This window comes from Echinops telfairi, unplaced genomic scaffold, assembly GCF_000313985.2.
Source record: "Echinops telfairi isolate 266 unplaced genomic scaffold, ASM31398v2 ScPeMD7_23;HRSCAF=83, whole genome shotgun sequence".
NCBI classification, from domain to species: domain Eukaryota; kingdom Metazoa; phylum Chordata; class Mammalia; order Afrosoricida; family Tenrecidae; genus Echinops; species Echinops telfairi.
In genome coordinates, this window is record NW_022103920.1 from 88,896,478 (window position 1) to 88,912,374 (window position 15,897).

Here is a 15,897-nt window from a genome sequence, read left to right on the forward strand (position 1 = left end):
TAAAAGCTTTGGGATGTGTTTTACGAAAATAGCCAAAGTGTTTAATTCACCTAATGGACTAATGATCTGGAATGAGTCTTTTTTTAAAAAGTCAGTGTTTAAGCTACAGGGGTACAAAAAAGTTTTTGCTGTTACTGGAGCTGTGAGTCCCTTCTGGGCTATAACTTCCTAAATTTAAGAAGCAATGTGAATCATTAAACCTCTTTTAATTCTGGTCACTCTTTGAACAAGGGGGGCCTAGGGGTAGGGTGGGGCGAAAATCCAACCCAGGAGAAGTGCTGTGTTAGAATTGCAGTCAGGAGTGAGTTCCTCACATTTGCACGTCTCCTTTGGAGACGACTAAAGGACTATAGGGGTTCTCACTTCCGTCAGTAGAGAAGTGTCAACATCACTCTTCCTTTCCTCAGCAAGCAACACAGGGATGGACGGTGAGAGCTATTCCCACTGTATGTGTGCTGAGATACAACTTTATTTTCCCTCTACTCCAGTGATAAAGCAGAAAACATTTCCATCCATTACCTCTGCAGCTGGCCTCTCAATATATCCGTGATACATATCCAGAGAATAAACCCTGCCATACATAGGAAGCAGATATAAAAATATATTGTATCGGATGTATTATAGCACAGTTACAAAACAAGGAATCCATCTCTTGAGATGGTGAATTGCTGTGCAGCGGAGATAAAAGTCTTCAACTCATTTGCCACCCGGCACATCTTAGAGGTGAGGGGAGAGTAATTGAAAACAAACAGACAGACCAACCAAAAATGAATGATCCAGTGACTACCAGCACTTGTCTATGAAAATTTGCAGAGGCAAAAAAAGAGTGGGGGAGGGGAGAAGTTTTATAACCTTGAATTTGCTCCAAGCGTTTCTTAGGAAAAATGGCAACAATGATATTGTTAGGTAGCCGGGATGGGAGTACAGGGGGCTGTCCCTCCCACGCTGCACAGGCCCCATAGAGGGGGGTGGGAAGGAATCAGGCAAGCAATAGCCACCCATTAAGAGTTTAACTGGGCATGCTCCAATTCAGGCTCCAAGTCAGATGGGCATTACACCTGATCAGCCCAAACTAGGCCCAGGTTCATCACCCCACACAGTGGGCTTAAATCAGCCAATGGGGTCACCCTATACCTTCCACCGCGCCTCTGTAGCCAGAGGTTTAAAATACCATGACAGGTGGAAGGCAGTCTTTTTTAACCCCGCTCCCGGCGGCGCCCGCTTGTGCAGTGCTGCTTACGCTCAGGCCTCAGTTCCCCACGTGTGGGTGCACAGTCCTGTGCGTACTCTTTTTGAGACTGTAAAACCTGAAACTTCTCCCATTCTTCATAAAAACTCCGTTGGATTACAAACCAGGCTTCTGCGTGAATTCTTTGTCTGCGAAGCCAAGAACTGAGGTATTACTCACTCGAGAAACCTAACAATATCAGGAATAATCCATTTAAAGGCTAAGGAAAATCCTAAAAAGGTCTTAGTATAGTACTGCCCACATTCCAGATGTTCTTGAGGAAAAGGATACAATGTTGAATAAAAGTTGATTAGGGACGCCTGTATAAGTAAGAGCAAATGTATTCATATCTGATAACCAATGAAAAATAAAGACAAGATTCAATATCCATTTGCCTCACCACTAACATTGTAAAGCATTTCTACTGGCTGACTTCCATATTTAAATAGTATTATTGAGTTGGACTTAAACATAATGTTGAAGCTACTTGTTTAAGGTTACTTTTTTAACCTATGTATTAGGCCGGGTTGACTGGAGAAACAATTCTAGGGATGCTCAGATATGCCAAAGAAAGAGTATAGTAAGAAAACATCCCAGCCCAGTCCAGATCAAGTCCATAAGTCTGATATTATCCCATGAGTCTGATCCAAATCCATAAATCCCACTTCCAACTCACTCAGCACATGGAAGGATGCAAAATGCAAACAGGTCACAGGCAAAGTGAGCGCCAAGTCTTGTGGCTCCAGTAGTGGTGGAAGCATCTCCAGGGCTCTCCTAAGCCTCAGCATGACTCCATGCGGCTTGTCAACAGGAAGGTGAGAGCAGAGAGAGAGACAGAGACAGAGATGCCTCCAGAGAGAAAGAGGGGAAGTTCTCAGAATCCTCATGAGAAGGTCATGCCCACAAGCAGGCATCATCAGGCTGTGACCTGATTGACAGGCCAGACTCCACCCTTACCCTTATTTATAAAGTTGCCATGAAATTATGTAGTAACTACCCCAACCAATTTGCGCACAATAGGATTTGTCTCTTTGTTTTCATAAAATGCCATCACAGCAGTTCTTATTTCCCGGGAAATCTTAGGTGAGGCCAAATGAAACAATGGCCAGACCTAGGCCGTCAACCGGCTTATTGTTTCAGCCATTGGGCCATTACATCTCAGAGGCTTTATGCAGGAAGGAATCTGACAATAGGGAGAGCCCTCTAAAATCTGTCAGCATTTCAAGGGTTAGGCCAAAAGGGGGTTGATTTTACTGAGAGGAGAGGAAACGGCAAGGTGAGAACAAAACCAGCTGGGAAGAGTGGAATGGTGTACCCTGAGGTCAGCCTAGTCTCCAAGCATGAGGGGGTACATTGGCTCAGGTGGAGGGGAAGCCCAGGCTCAGGGTCCTGGAAAAGAAGGATATTTAGCCAACGTTTGGTTAACAAGCATTTTGCTCATGAGCCAGCAGTGGAGACCAACAGTTCCACTTGTCATCAGGGTCTGTCCTCAGGAACTCGTGTGGTGCTGTGGGTTACTTTTTGAGTGTCTCACTTCAAGGCTGACAGTCAAAACCCACCAGCTCCTTCTTGGGGAAAAGACGATGTGTCTGCTCCCATAAAGATCCGTATGGGATGGCAACGAGGAGGAATGGACTCGAATCGGCTCAATGGCAATGAGGAGGTCTTTTTGGTTTGGTGTCTGACCTTATTATCGATAAACAATGCAGCAGCCACAGTCTTAGCTAAATCATGTGGAAAGGCTGATCATTAGTAGGAAATCCTTTTCCGGAACACAAGGAGTGGTGTGAGGTCTTTAATCACTGCTGTTTTTTAGCATTATAGGGTTTGAATTAAATTTAACATTTTCAGCAGCTATGTTGACAAAGTTCTCAGCCTAATGAGTGAGGTGAGGACAAGAAACAGAATACTGGAAACCAGTGTTGCTGGGTCACGAACATGGTGTGTTAAGCACAAATGATAGACTGTGGGACTTTCTCTGTGTCCAGCATGGTGGAGAAGAGGTCGGAGTGAGCTGTCAAGCCCAGGTAGGACCATTAGGAATATGGTACCCTTCGGAGTCATGTAATGCAGAGACATTGACTCAGCATTTGGGTGGGTGGGTGGAGAGGCAGTTGATGCTTTTTGAACCTGGGAAATATAAGACAAAGCAAAAAAAAAAAAAGGTGGGGGGTGGTCAACGAATAACAAAGCAACTCTGAATCACCTTAGAGACATCACAATTGTGGATAATATGAATGGATCGGGGCTCACCATTAATTCTAGTCAAAATGTGAGAATACTTAGTTCTTCATACATGGCTCTGCGTACCGCTCGCTGAGATCGCTGGAGAGATGAGCACTGTAGCAAAGTGTGGTGAAGAAACTTGATGATGCCCACTTAGGAGAAACATTGCATCTCGGGTCTCTAAGACTTGTCTTTGAACAAGCAGCCACCTGAATGAGGAATCCAATAGGCCTACACAGAAGAAGCACACCAGCCTGTGTGATCCAAGGATTGTGAATGATAAAATCCAAACATGAGGGAAGGAGTGGCATCAGAGCTTAAATTGTGAGCACAGTTTACATAAGGCTACGGATGACAGTGGGAGCCCCAGACCGTTCACAGAATCCACATGTGGACTAAGCCTCTAGTGGATCCCCTCTGACCACAGACCAGGGATGTGAACAGACTAGCTAGCATGCAGAATGCAGTAGGATGTTTTCTGTCTAGGAAATCCAGGATGGGCAGATCCATAGAGACAGGGACTGCATTGAAGGCTTCTTGGGGTTTGGCAGGTGAGGTGGGCGGTGGGCGGGCAGTTGATGACAGTGAGTAGAGGAAAGAAGTAAATGTTCTAAAATTGACTGTGGAGATGATTGTACAACTCTTACTAAATTGAACTAGTGAATTGTATGATATGTGAATATATATGCCAATAAAATGGGTTTTTTTTAAAAGTACAATTCTAATATTATAAGAGAAAAATTGTACTCATATTTCTTCTTTCTAGAATATCTGGATCCTGAGGGCCAGAGTTGATTTGCGGGGCCCTTAAATGCATGAATTTGAGAGGCATTTCATACTTTAACATATCTCAGTGGTAATTTTCCAACCGTAGGATTGAACCAGTGGGACATGAATTTCAGAAGTTCTTTGAGCATCTATCAAAGATGTGTACAGGAAACACTGTCTAGCCCTTAAGGAAATGACACTGAATTAATTTTGGTTTTGGAAAGAATGTTGAAAGCATCGGGATCCTTTTATTTCCCTTTTGACTTGGCTTCAGCTTAGAAGTAGTCTTGATGAAAGAAAGCATTGGCACCAAGTCGTGCTCTCTCCTAAGGCGAGGGAGAGCCATAGCCTGAGCTAGATAGAGTTAGGTCCAGCGAGACACCGCTCCTCATGCACCCTGTGTGCCCAGCCTCCCTGGTCGAATTTTGAGCAATGCCTTTGTCTTCCTAGGGGCACTGGATGTCTGTTCTGAGATGCCTATGTGTCTGTGTGTCTGCGAGTATATTTATAGTTTATTTGCCCTGTGTCATTCTGCAGAAATGGCTTCATTCAGTCAACTGGATAGGGAGATGGGAGCTTCATAATAGGCTGGAGGAACAAAGAGACAAGTCAGGAGCAGCCCCTGAAGGGAAGGTAGTCTACCCATCCAGTCCCCTGGGGGGCCTCATCAGCAGTAGAGAACTGTTTTGACAGAACCACTGAATTGGGTGCAGGAGTCAAAATCCTAGGACATCAAACCAGGACAGATTGTCTGCTCCCCCACAAACAACACACACCCCATCTGCCATTAGGGAATACGAAGCTCCCTATCTAAGGGACACAATGACGCCCAGGGTTGGTTGGAACAACGTGCTGTAGGCAAAAGGGCAAGGACCATTGACTAGCAGAAATGGAAGCAAATCATTTATTTATTTATTTTAAGTGCCAAACCCTGACGTCTGGCCCCAGATATTTGAGCATATTTCCCATTCTTCTAACAAAAGAGACACACATGCTTATTCCACCCTTTTCCGCCTCATCTGGCAGCAGCTTTCTGGTCCAGCAGACACTAACATCTAATGAGTCAAACTTCTCATTTTCAGACTAATCAGTTGGCTGCACTAATTGCAAATGCAAATATGCAAATTTATATTAATTAATTACTCTGCTAATTAGTTCTGTGGTCTTTTTTGGGTAATAAATCATTGTGCAGTGGAAGGGAAACAAGTCCTGTCCCATTTACTCCACATAAAAATTTAATGTACTCATGGAAGAAAAAAAAAAATATATATATATATGTATACATAAAGAAATCCCGATCTGATGGCTGCACTGCCACTAAGGAGTCCCCTACAAAAATAAAAGGTGCAATTGTGAGAGGACTTTCACATCCTCAGCAAATGCCATTCACTAAGGTGCCTGTTAGCAATTTAATTATCACATTATGAGCTTCAGAGAAAAGCCAGTTTGCTGTGCTGCAGGCTGTGACCCGGCTCGGCAGTTCAGCCACTTTGCGGCAAAACACTTATAGATAAAATAGGAACACAGAGAGGGACTCGCATTTCTTTGCGAAGCTTGATAGCCGAGGATCCAATGTGCTCAAATGGTCATTGTGCTTGTTCGCCAGTTAGCTTCTTACCTCTCATGTCCTTGAGTGACAGGGTTTATCATTCAGGCTGAGAGGAGCACTGACGAGATCTTATTTGTGGAGAAGGAGCCCTGGTGGAGCAATGGGTAAAGCACTGGGCTGTGAACCGGACCAAAAGGCCGAAATCCGAACCCATCAGTTTTCCTACAGGAGAAAGGATCTGACCTATGGAGCAGTTCTACTGTGTCACACCGGGGTCACTATGAGTCAAAATCAACTGGGTGGTACCCAACAACAATCTTATTGAGGGTTACCTGGAGAAGGGAGTGGTAAAGAGGTGTTGGCAGAAGTGACATACATTCAGACAGACTTACCCCATAAATCCTTATGGGGACCTACTACATTCCCAGCTATGCATTAGGAGAATTAAAATGGTATATGGGTGATATACAGAAAATGGTGTCTCCCAAATGGATCAAACTCTTTGAGGATAAAGAGTTTATATTGGATTTACTTTTGTGCTCCCAATGTCTTTCCCAGATAGAACATTCAGCATAAATTTACTGATCAATTTAATAAATGAATGATGGAATGGTTGCAACCTCAAGAACCACACGTCCAATTCTGGTGACATTAACTGTCATTCACTGACAGTATGATCCTGGCTGTTGAATAGGTGCCAAGTGATATTCAGTGGTGAAGAGGTGAGAGGAGAGCTGGCATGATGGGTACGACTTTAATCCTCACTTACTTTCCTTTCTCTCAATGGAGGTTTCTACTTTTATTCCCCAGGCTATTTCTCTCTGTTGCATTTGCTCCACGTAGATTGGGTGTTGAAATGAGAAAGAACAATTACTGTCATGCTGGTTGGGCTACTTGGAGTCCAGCCCTGGTGCACACGTTTACTGGCTGGGTGATCCTTGGCGAGCCATTTGGACGACTGGAGTCTCAGTTTCTTCATCTGTGAAAAAGGAGATATGGGTTCACCAGGAGCTCTGTGGTGGGCTCAAGGGCTTGATCTGAAGGCAACTCAACAGCCACAAGTAAACATAGCTTTGGAATTCTCTGCTTTCAGTCAAGGCCCATCTGGTGTCAGCAATGAATGATATCCCTTGTTTTTCCCTCGTTCTACGATCTCTTCTGAGTTCTGCTTGGATTTTTGGCAGCTCCCTGTTGATGGACTGCTACCACCATTTTTTAATTATCTTCAGCAAAATTTTACTTGCATGTGGTATTAATCATATTGTTTGATAATTGCCATGTTCTTTCATGCCATTTTTCTTTGGAATAGACACACCTATCAGTCTCTTCCAGTCTGTTGGCCAGGTAGCTATCTTCCAGATTTCTTGGTATAGAATAGTGAGTATTTCCAGCGGGTGTAATTGTCAAAACATCTCAGTTGGTATTCTGCCAATCCCTCTACCATTTTTTCCCCTTCCAATGTCTGCAATGTAGCTTGGATATCATCAGTTCTTGCTTATATGCTACCTCTTAAAATGGTTGATTGGTGACTGGTTCTTTTTGGTACAGTGATTCTGTGTGTTCCTTTCATTTTTTTTCTGATACTTCCTGCATAATTCAATATTTTTCCCATAAAACTCTCAATATTGCAACTGTAGGCTTGACTTTTTTTAGTTCTTTCAGCTGGAGAAATGCTGAGTGTGTTATTCCTCTTTGGATTTCTATTTTGTTAAAACTTCTTCAAAATATGCCCCTTCTATAATCAAGAGAAAATGTCATTTGAGAATCTGTATTAGGATTGCCCTCTTGGAATCCCCCACAAAAGTCCCCAAAATCTTCATAGTTGACATTTTTGCTTTAAATTCTTCTTTGATCTTCCTCAAACTGCTTAATTCTTTTAAATACTACTGTTAGATTTTTTTGGATGAGGGAGGAATGGAATGGAAAGCAGTATTTCTACAAACTTGTTGCAAAGATTCAATGATGTAGGAGATGTTTAGTTTGTTGTTGCTGTTGTTTTAATTAGTATTTATGCTAACCTCAAAATTGTTTTTCATGACTTTTTTTTTTTGTTAAGAACCCTAGACAGACTAGGGTAGGGGCCCTGATGATGTAGTAGTCACGTGTTGCGCTGCAAAGCAAATGGTCAGCAGTTCAAAACCACCAGCAGCTCTGAGGGAGAAAGACTGGGCTTTCTAGTTATAGATTTAGACACCCACAGGGAGTCGCTATGAGTCAGCACTGACTCCATGGCAGCGAGTGTGGTTTCTTTGAGCAAGACTAGAACAAGGCTGAGAGAGCTTGTCTGCAGTCATCCATTGATGGTGGAGATGTGTGAATGCACTCGGTCTGGAACAAACCAGTAAATGTATGAATGAGAAGGGCGCTGGTGGTGTACTGGTTCTGAATTGGGCTGCTACACCCACAAGGTCACCATGAGTAAGAATTGACTCGATGGCAGTGAGTTTGGGTCTTGTTTTATTTGGGCACAAATGATAATGCTAGTATCAATGCTTCTTTTACTCACCCTATGCTTGCATTTATTCCCTCCTTACAAATAATAGCATACCACAGTACTGTTGTGCATATGCATATTACTCTTTAATTGAACAGATTGGTAATTATAGAGCTACTTTATTTCTTGTATGCCTGCATGCTTTCCAGTATATGACAGCACCATAATTTATTTGTATTAGCTCCAAATTGTGGACACTCAGGTTGCTTCCAATTTTCTGCTATTGCAAACAATGCTGCACTTAATGTCCTTGTACATGCAACATTTCACATGCATAGAAGGGGATCTGCTGGACAGATTCCAGAAATAGAATTTGCTGGATCTAAAGATATGTCCTTTAAAATTGTGAAATGTCACTAGACTCCTGTTCGTTCACACTCCCGGTAGCATCCATGATGGTGCTGGCTTGGGCAAGTCCTTGAAATTGTGGTGTTCTCATCTACTAAGTGGGGACAATGATGCTCCCTTCTTCAGAAGGTCATGGAGAGGAGTAAAAGAAATCATTCATGAAAGACCCTTCACATTATTATTATTATTATTAGCACCATAATTATTATTTTCAGTTGTGTAACCACATGGGATTATTTTGAGGTCAAGAGGAAATCACAGTAGTGAAATTTCCTTGAACAAACCCAATTGCCAACAAGTTCATTTGGACTCTTGACAGCCTCAAGTAGGTTACAGTAGAATTGTGCTCCATGGGGTTTCCAATGGCTGATTTTGTAGAAGTCGATCTCCAACCCTTTTTTCTGAGGCATCTCTGGGTAGACTTGAACTCCCAACCTATTGCTTAACCTTCCTACCACCCAGGAACATCAATGGCTACACAAATGCAAGTCATCAGTCAGAACCTGCTTTGCTTTTCCCTCCTTGTTTTCTCAGGAGATGTTTTACAGTGAGGGCCTCTGTTGTGCAAATTCATCACATGGACCAAGTTTATCAGAATATTTCATAAATGCTTTTAAAGATTTCCAAAAGTTATAGAGTCTTCCATATTTACAATGCATTTAACAAACACCAGATGAATATTAATAATACTAACCTCATTCTCACAACTTATTCTCATGACAGAGGTGCACAATGGGGTGGGTAGAGGTGGGCACAAAGCAACATGAATGGTGGGAAGTGAGGCCATGACCCCAGCACTGAATGAGCAGAGAGAGAACCAGGAGAGGGGACAAAGGCATATGAGAGTCAGGGGAGATGGCCAATTTCCATGTGGGAGCACAAAAGAGGAAATGTAAGGAAAGAGTCGCAGTTTCCAACTGAGGAAGTGGTTGAATGGGAGATCTATGCATTTAATTAACTTCCAAAAGTGAACAAACAAACCCAACCTATTGCCATTGAGACCCAGTACAGTGTTTCCAACAGTGTAAATCTTTTAATTTTATTTATTTTGAAATTTAAATAATAATTTTATTGATGTATCTTACTCATTCCAGTATATCCCTTCCCTTCCCCTGTAATTTTGTTGTTCAATCCCATTTGATGGGGCTATACAATCATCAATGCTATCAATTTCCCACCCCACCACCACTTCTTGTACTCTCAGGGAACCCTTACTCCTGTCGCCCTCTAAGGGGTCCTCGTTCTTAACTATCACGTACCAAGCGATCTTAAATGTACAAATGGACATGCGCAAATCTAACATGACCAATGAGGTATATCACATAGGGACCATAATAGTAAGGGGAGGAAATCTTAAAGAACTAGAGGGTAGTTATATGGTTCATTAGTACCGCACTGCCACTCGGATATATCCCTCATTCCTTGAGGTCCTTCTAAGAGGTACTGTCCGATTGTCTTGCTGGTGGACTTTGTCTCCACTCCATCCATTCCCCTTCATATCAACTTGGATGCCTGTATTTTGAACCTCTGATACCTCTCAACATCAACACCTCATAATCACGTGACTGAACACTGTAAATCTTTACAGAAGCAAGTAGCCTCATCTTTCTCTCATGGAGTGGCTGGTGGATTTGAATTGTCAACCTTGGGGTTAGCAACCCAGTGCCTGATCCACAAAACCATCAAGCCGCCTTTGACTAGCCTCCAGATGTTCATAAATTCTCATTATTAGATATCTGAATTATATTACCGAGTTTCTCTCTCAAAAGTTCCTTCCTTCATTCCATCCTCCCTGGAGTTTCAACCACTCCTGACTGACTAGGTCTCCCAGTACATGGGTGGTACAAAACGTGAATGTGCTCAATTGCTCACCAGAAGGTGGGAAGTTTAAATTCACCCAGAGGGGTGTCTTAAAAAAACACACACAAAACCCTGGTGATCTAATAAAACAAAAACCAGCCATGATAAACTTTAAGGAGCACAGTTATACTCTAATACAAAAGGTCGCATGAATCAGAATCAATTTGAAGGAAAGTGGTACTGGTAAGAGGATAAGAACAACAATAGAAAACAACAACAACAAAAAAAACTACCGTGAAATGACTGGTGCTTATCTCCACCACCACTAGCCTGAAACTAAACTCATCACTGGGCAGAAATGGGGAGCTAATAACAAGGAGTACAAGAAAGGAGAAAATATTTTAAAATTGATTGTGCTGATGATTCTACAACTCTTTTTAATAGGAATGAACTATTGAATTTTATGACAGGGGAATTATGTGCCAGTAAAACTTAAAAAACAAAAATACCATTCTTTTTTTCTTCATTATATTTCAGTGTACATTAATAAATTGAAAATAACATTTTTTGGATCTATTTTGTTAGCACAGACAATGGAGCCCAAGGTGCACAAATATTGCGTATTGACAGACCAAACCATAAAGCTAGACCTATTACCATCAAGTGGATCTCGACTCATAGCAACCTACATAGAGTTTCGGATTTTTAGAAGTAGACCACTGGATCTATAGCTGGGGCATCTCTGCGTAGACTTGCACTTCCAACCTTTTGATTTCCCCTTCATACCACCAAGGGATATCAATGGCTACTCAAGTGCTAATCCTCAAAATGAACCGATTTTGCTATTCTTTCCTTTTTTCTCAGCAGGTGTGCATCGATGGCTTCTTTTGTGCTGCCTTTATATTGATCAAGTTAATCAAAAGATTTCTGAAGTGCTTTTGAAGGTTTCCTAATAGTATAGCGCCTTTCTTATCCATAAAGCATTTAACAACAACCAGATAAAAATTAAACTTACTCCAACAAATTACTGTTGTGCCAGAGGTGCAGAATAGGATAAAGGAGCAGACCGCACCACCACTCTTCCACAGATCATAAAGCATTCTTCCACAAACCACACAGGTGGGTTGGGGCTTCTGCCCTTGCCGGCCAGAGGGCCAACACTTGTGGACAGTGCCCCCAGGACTGAAGAGCAGGTATTTCCCATGCCCAGAACAACTCATGTTCTGATCTTATATTTTCCCCTGAACACAATTTGGAGATTATTTTCTCAAAGATAAAATAAAATAAGCATCTTTTGAATATCCTGTGGTTTGTGCTAGATCATTAACTGTTCTTCAGCAGAACTCTCCAACCTGCTGGTCCCCAAACAGCCTTGGGAAAGCCATGCTCTTAGGAACCTTCTGTGGGTTTGTTTGCGTGGGAGACGTCTTCCCTGCCACTCTGCAGGGCATATGGCTCTGCCCTTTGGGGTCCCAAGGGGAGGGCTGAGCTGATTATATTTAATGGGAGAGTGAGACAGTGTTGATGATCTTAGATCAGAATTAGGTTGATAGAAGTGAATAGTGAGGCAGATTTTAAGAATACAAAAGGGTATGGATTGAAATCTGGTGAAGAACCTTCAAAATACCAGATGAAATGAGAAAAAAAAATGTCATCGGTAAAAGGTTTTTGAAGCACCTCTGAAGAAACCAAACAAAACATAAATGTGTACTTTCAGACAGCTACTAGCAACCAGCATGCGACTTGTATGAGACAGGCTGCAGGTTCATGTTTTTCTAAGGGGGTGGGTGTGTTTTCTAATAGTTAATGTTTTTTCCTTACCCATTTGTTAGATTACAAGATGACCGAATTCTGTTCTTTTTGGCCCTGCCTTTCTTGGCAATCAGCTCTCGTTAAAAGATGGTGCTAATGAGTTGAAATGGAATAGTCCAGCTCCGAAAATGACCAAATGATGTATCATCGTAAGTTTTATCTTCTGTGTGCACCCACCCTCCAGCACCCCTTCTGAAACCATGACCCATTGCAGTAGGAAGAAATGCATTGGATTCCCAAGGCAGGGGGCCTGTGGGAAGGTGGGCAGCATTTACAACCCATGCTCTTTGTAAACACATATTTAATATTCATATTTCAACATAGAACATTAAAACCATCCTTGATGTTAGAATCTAAAGATAAACATTTTGGCTTATAGCCTTCCCAGACTTTGCTCTAACGTTTTGTCTACAGCCATAAGGGGCGACATGCACAGTCCCCCTCTGCAGACGTGTCTGCACTTCCATGGATTTACTCTGATGCTGCTGCAGTACGAGCCAGTTAAGGCTCATTCTATTGGTCAGAACCCATGGGTGCAGGTTGACAAAAACTTTGAATACCACTTGGTAGTGGAAACAGTTAATGGGCTCAGCCATTTGGAGGCTCCTCAGAAGAAAAGGCCTGCTTCTGAAAAATCCACCCGGACAAAGCTTAGGCTGTGCAGTTCTGCACTGACGTAACAGGTCACCGTGAATCAGAATCAACCCTGGTTATCTGATTGACAGCAGTGGAATCCACTCCATACAATTTCAGAGGTATATGTGCGTAGGCATGTGGACATATGTGTGTGGACATGTTTGCCACTGACTGCAGTCATCTTCTCAAAACTGCAGAATATTCAGTTCTGTGTAGTCTTCAATTTCTTCAACCAGTCCTATGTTAGGATATATATATATATATATATCCTGGTTTTTTCCCTAGAGCTATGTATTTAATTTAAAAAAACTTATCCCCTTCAAAGTACATTACACTTAATGCATTTGTCAAATCTGTGATTCCATTCTTGGAAACATTTTTCAAGCTCATCTGTTTAGCTGGCTGACAGCACCTCCTTTGTTTTTTCTTCACCTCTTTTATGTCATCAAATTGCTGTCTTTTCATGTCCCTCTACATTTGTGGAAACAAACAGAAGTTGCACAGAGCAAGGTCAGGTGAGTCAGGAGCATGGAGCAGAGAGGCATGCTGTTTTGGTTTTTTGGGTTTTTTTTTGGCCCCAAACTGGTTCACTGAGATGGCTGCATAAACAAGTCATTGTCATGATGGCAAAATCAAACCCCTGTCTGCCACAAATCTGGACTTTTTTGTGGTGCACTGTTACGCAATCTTCTCAGAAGCTTTGAATAGAAAGCTTGATTAGCAGTCTGAACTGGTGGAACAAACTCCAAATACACTATTCTTCTCACATGAAACAAACAAACAAACAAACAAACCAGGGGTGCATTATCTTCATCTTTGACAAGCTTTTTTTCTGGGGGGGGCGGTGAGGTGACAATGGCATCCACTGCTGGCTTGATTGATGTTTGCTTTTGGGGTTGTCAGAATAGCACCATGTCCCTTCACCAGTAATGACCTTGGGGGGCTAGGGGCTGGGTAGATACAGAGCTATTCTTTCAAAGCATGGCGTGTTTCTACTGGACACTCTTTTTTCTGGCCAGTCAGAACTGGAGGCACAAGTTTCACACACATCGACCCTTCTCATTCCCAAATCTTTCATTAAAATTCACTGAACAAAGCTCCAAGATAGTCCAGATAACTTCCCCATCTCTTCAGTGGTCTGTTGTCAGTCTTTGAGCACAAGTACATGGATTTTGTCGACATTTTTGTCCATTCAGGAATTTGAGGATTGTCATCAATCCACATTTCACCTTTTTTGAAACGAGAAGCCTGCTCTCACACTTGAGTTTTTCCCACTGTCCTTGTAAGCTGTGTTCCACAACAGTTTCTGTGGCTTTTTGCCCAAGCAGGAAACAAAATTTCACAGCTGCACATTGTTCTTTTAAATTGACCATCACAAAAAAATGAGGTTAGAGTGAAGCCGCTTTTATGAAAAAATACAGCCACCAGAGAGAATTTTCTCAGGCGATGCCACTGGGTGCACTAACTCAGAGCAAGTTGCTCGATGCTTGCCTAGGGGGGAAATGTGTACTCTGAAAGCTTTGCCCAGCAGAGATTTCTTCATTTTTATGTTGGGTACCCCTCATATAAATATAATACATAAAAATTCAAATGTAAACTATAAATATAAATGAAACAAATACATATGTATGTAATATTTGCATATCATCTAAATGTTTCTATGTCATCCTAGAGCAGCTCTGGTGGCATAATTGGGTACATGCTGGGCTTCTAACAACCAGGTGAGCAGTTCAAACCCACCAGCTTCTTCATGGAGAAAAGGTGAGACTGCTTAGGCCTGTAATGATTTACAGTCTTGGAAACCCACAGGGGCAGTTCTACTCGGTCCTAAAGAGGTTGTTAGGTGTTAGAATGGATGTAATGTTTATTAGAAAATATTATCTGAGTTTATGGGTTAGGTTTTTTTTTTTGCTTATGTCATCTTTTCTGTTTATACCTGTCTTCTGCTCAAGATTAGGGAGTTCTAGTCTTCCTGTGTTCTAGGAACTATTGTGTTTACATTGAAAACATATCAATCTATCTTTCTCTATCACTATAAGGATTTAATTGTTTCTGTACATTTCCTTACCCCCACTACCTGCTTTGATTACCTTCTTCCATTTCCAACTCTCAATTGAGGTTGAAATAAGGAGGGGTCCTTAGATTGCTTTCCTAAAATATAACTTGTAGTGCTTCTTTCAAGAACTACACTTGGGATCTGCCTCATTCAGGGTGTATTATCAGCTGCTGAACTATGAACTATGAATTAGTTCAGTATTCACTATAACTTTTAAAAGTAATATTATATATATATATATTATTTATTTTATGTACTCAATTATCTGAAACCATTTTTTAGGACATTTTTCAAAAAGTTATGTATACTAGGATATCTTTAATGATTATGAGTCAGAAAAAAGGAAAAAATACTTTCTATTGTTTTCAAATATAAATGGTCAATTGGTTTTTCTCCAAATTTCTTTATATGTTCTTCTGGATTTTTTTTTCTTTTGCCTTAAATTTTAATCTGATTTCCACCTTGGTGGATTAATTTTTTAATCTATTTGAATATATGTATATTTTAAAAAATCATTTTTAAGATATAAAGCAGCCTCTAGAATTTGTGTGTGTGTGTGTATCTTCTTCAATATGTTATGTATTTGATCCATAAAAACCAGAGTCCATTTCTTTGTTTGTTTACTCAGGAATGATAGTGCTACTGATTGCACAATTGTGTCTCTGGTACACTGCTTGTATCATTCTTTCTATCACACTCATGCTACCTTTGTCCCTTAGCTTTTTGTATAGCATCTATTCTGTGTTCATCCTCCACCACTGAATTCTGGGTTAAGTTCTGAAGTTGATCTTTTAATCCACTAATTAACTTCATAAGACAAAGCCCACATGGAAGAACATATCAGCCTGTGTGATCACGAGGTGTCGAAGGGATCACTGAAGACAAAGGGGTGCATAAGCAAATGTGGTGAAGAAAGCTGATGGTGCCCGGCTATCAAAAAGTATAGCGTCTGGGGTTTTAAAGGCTTGAAGTTAATCAAG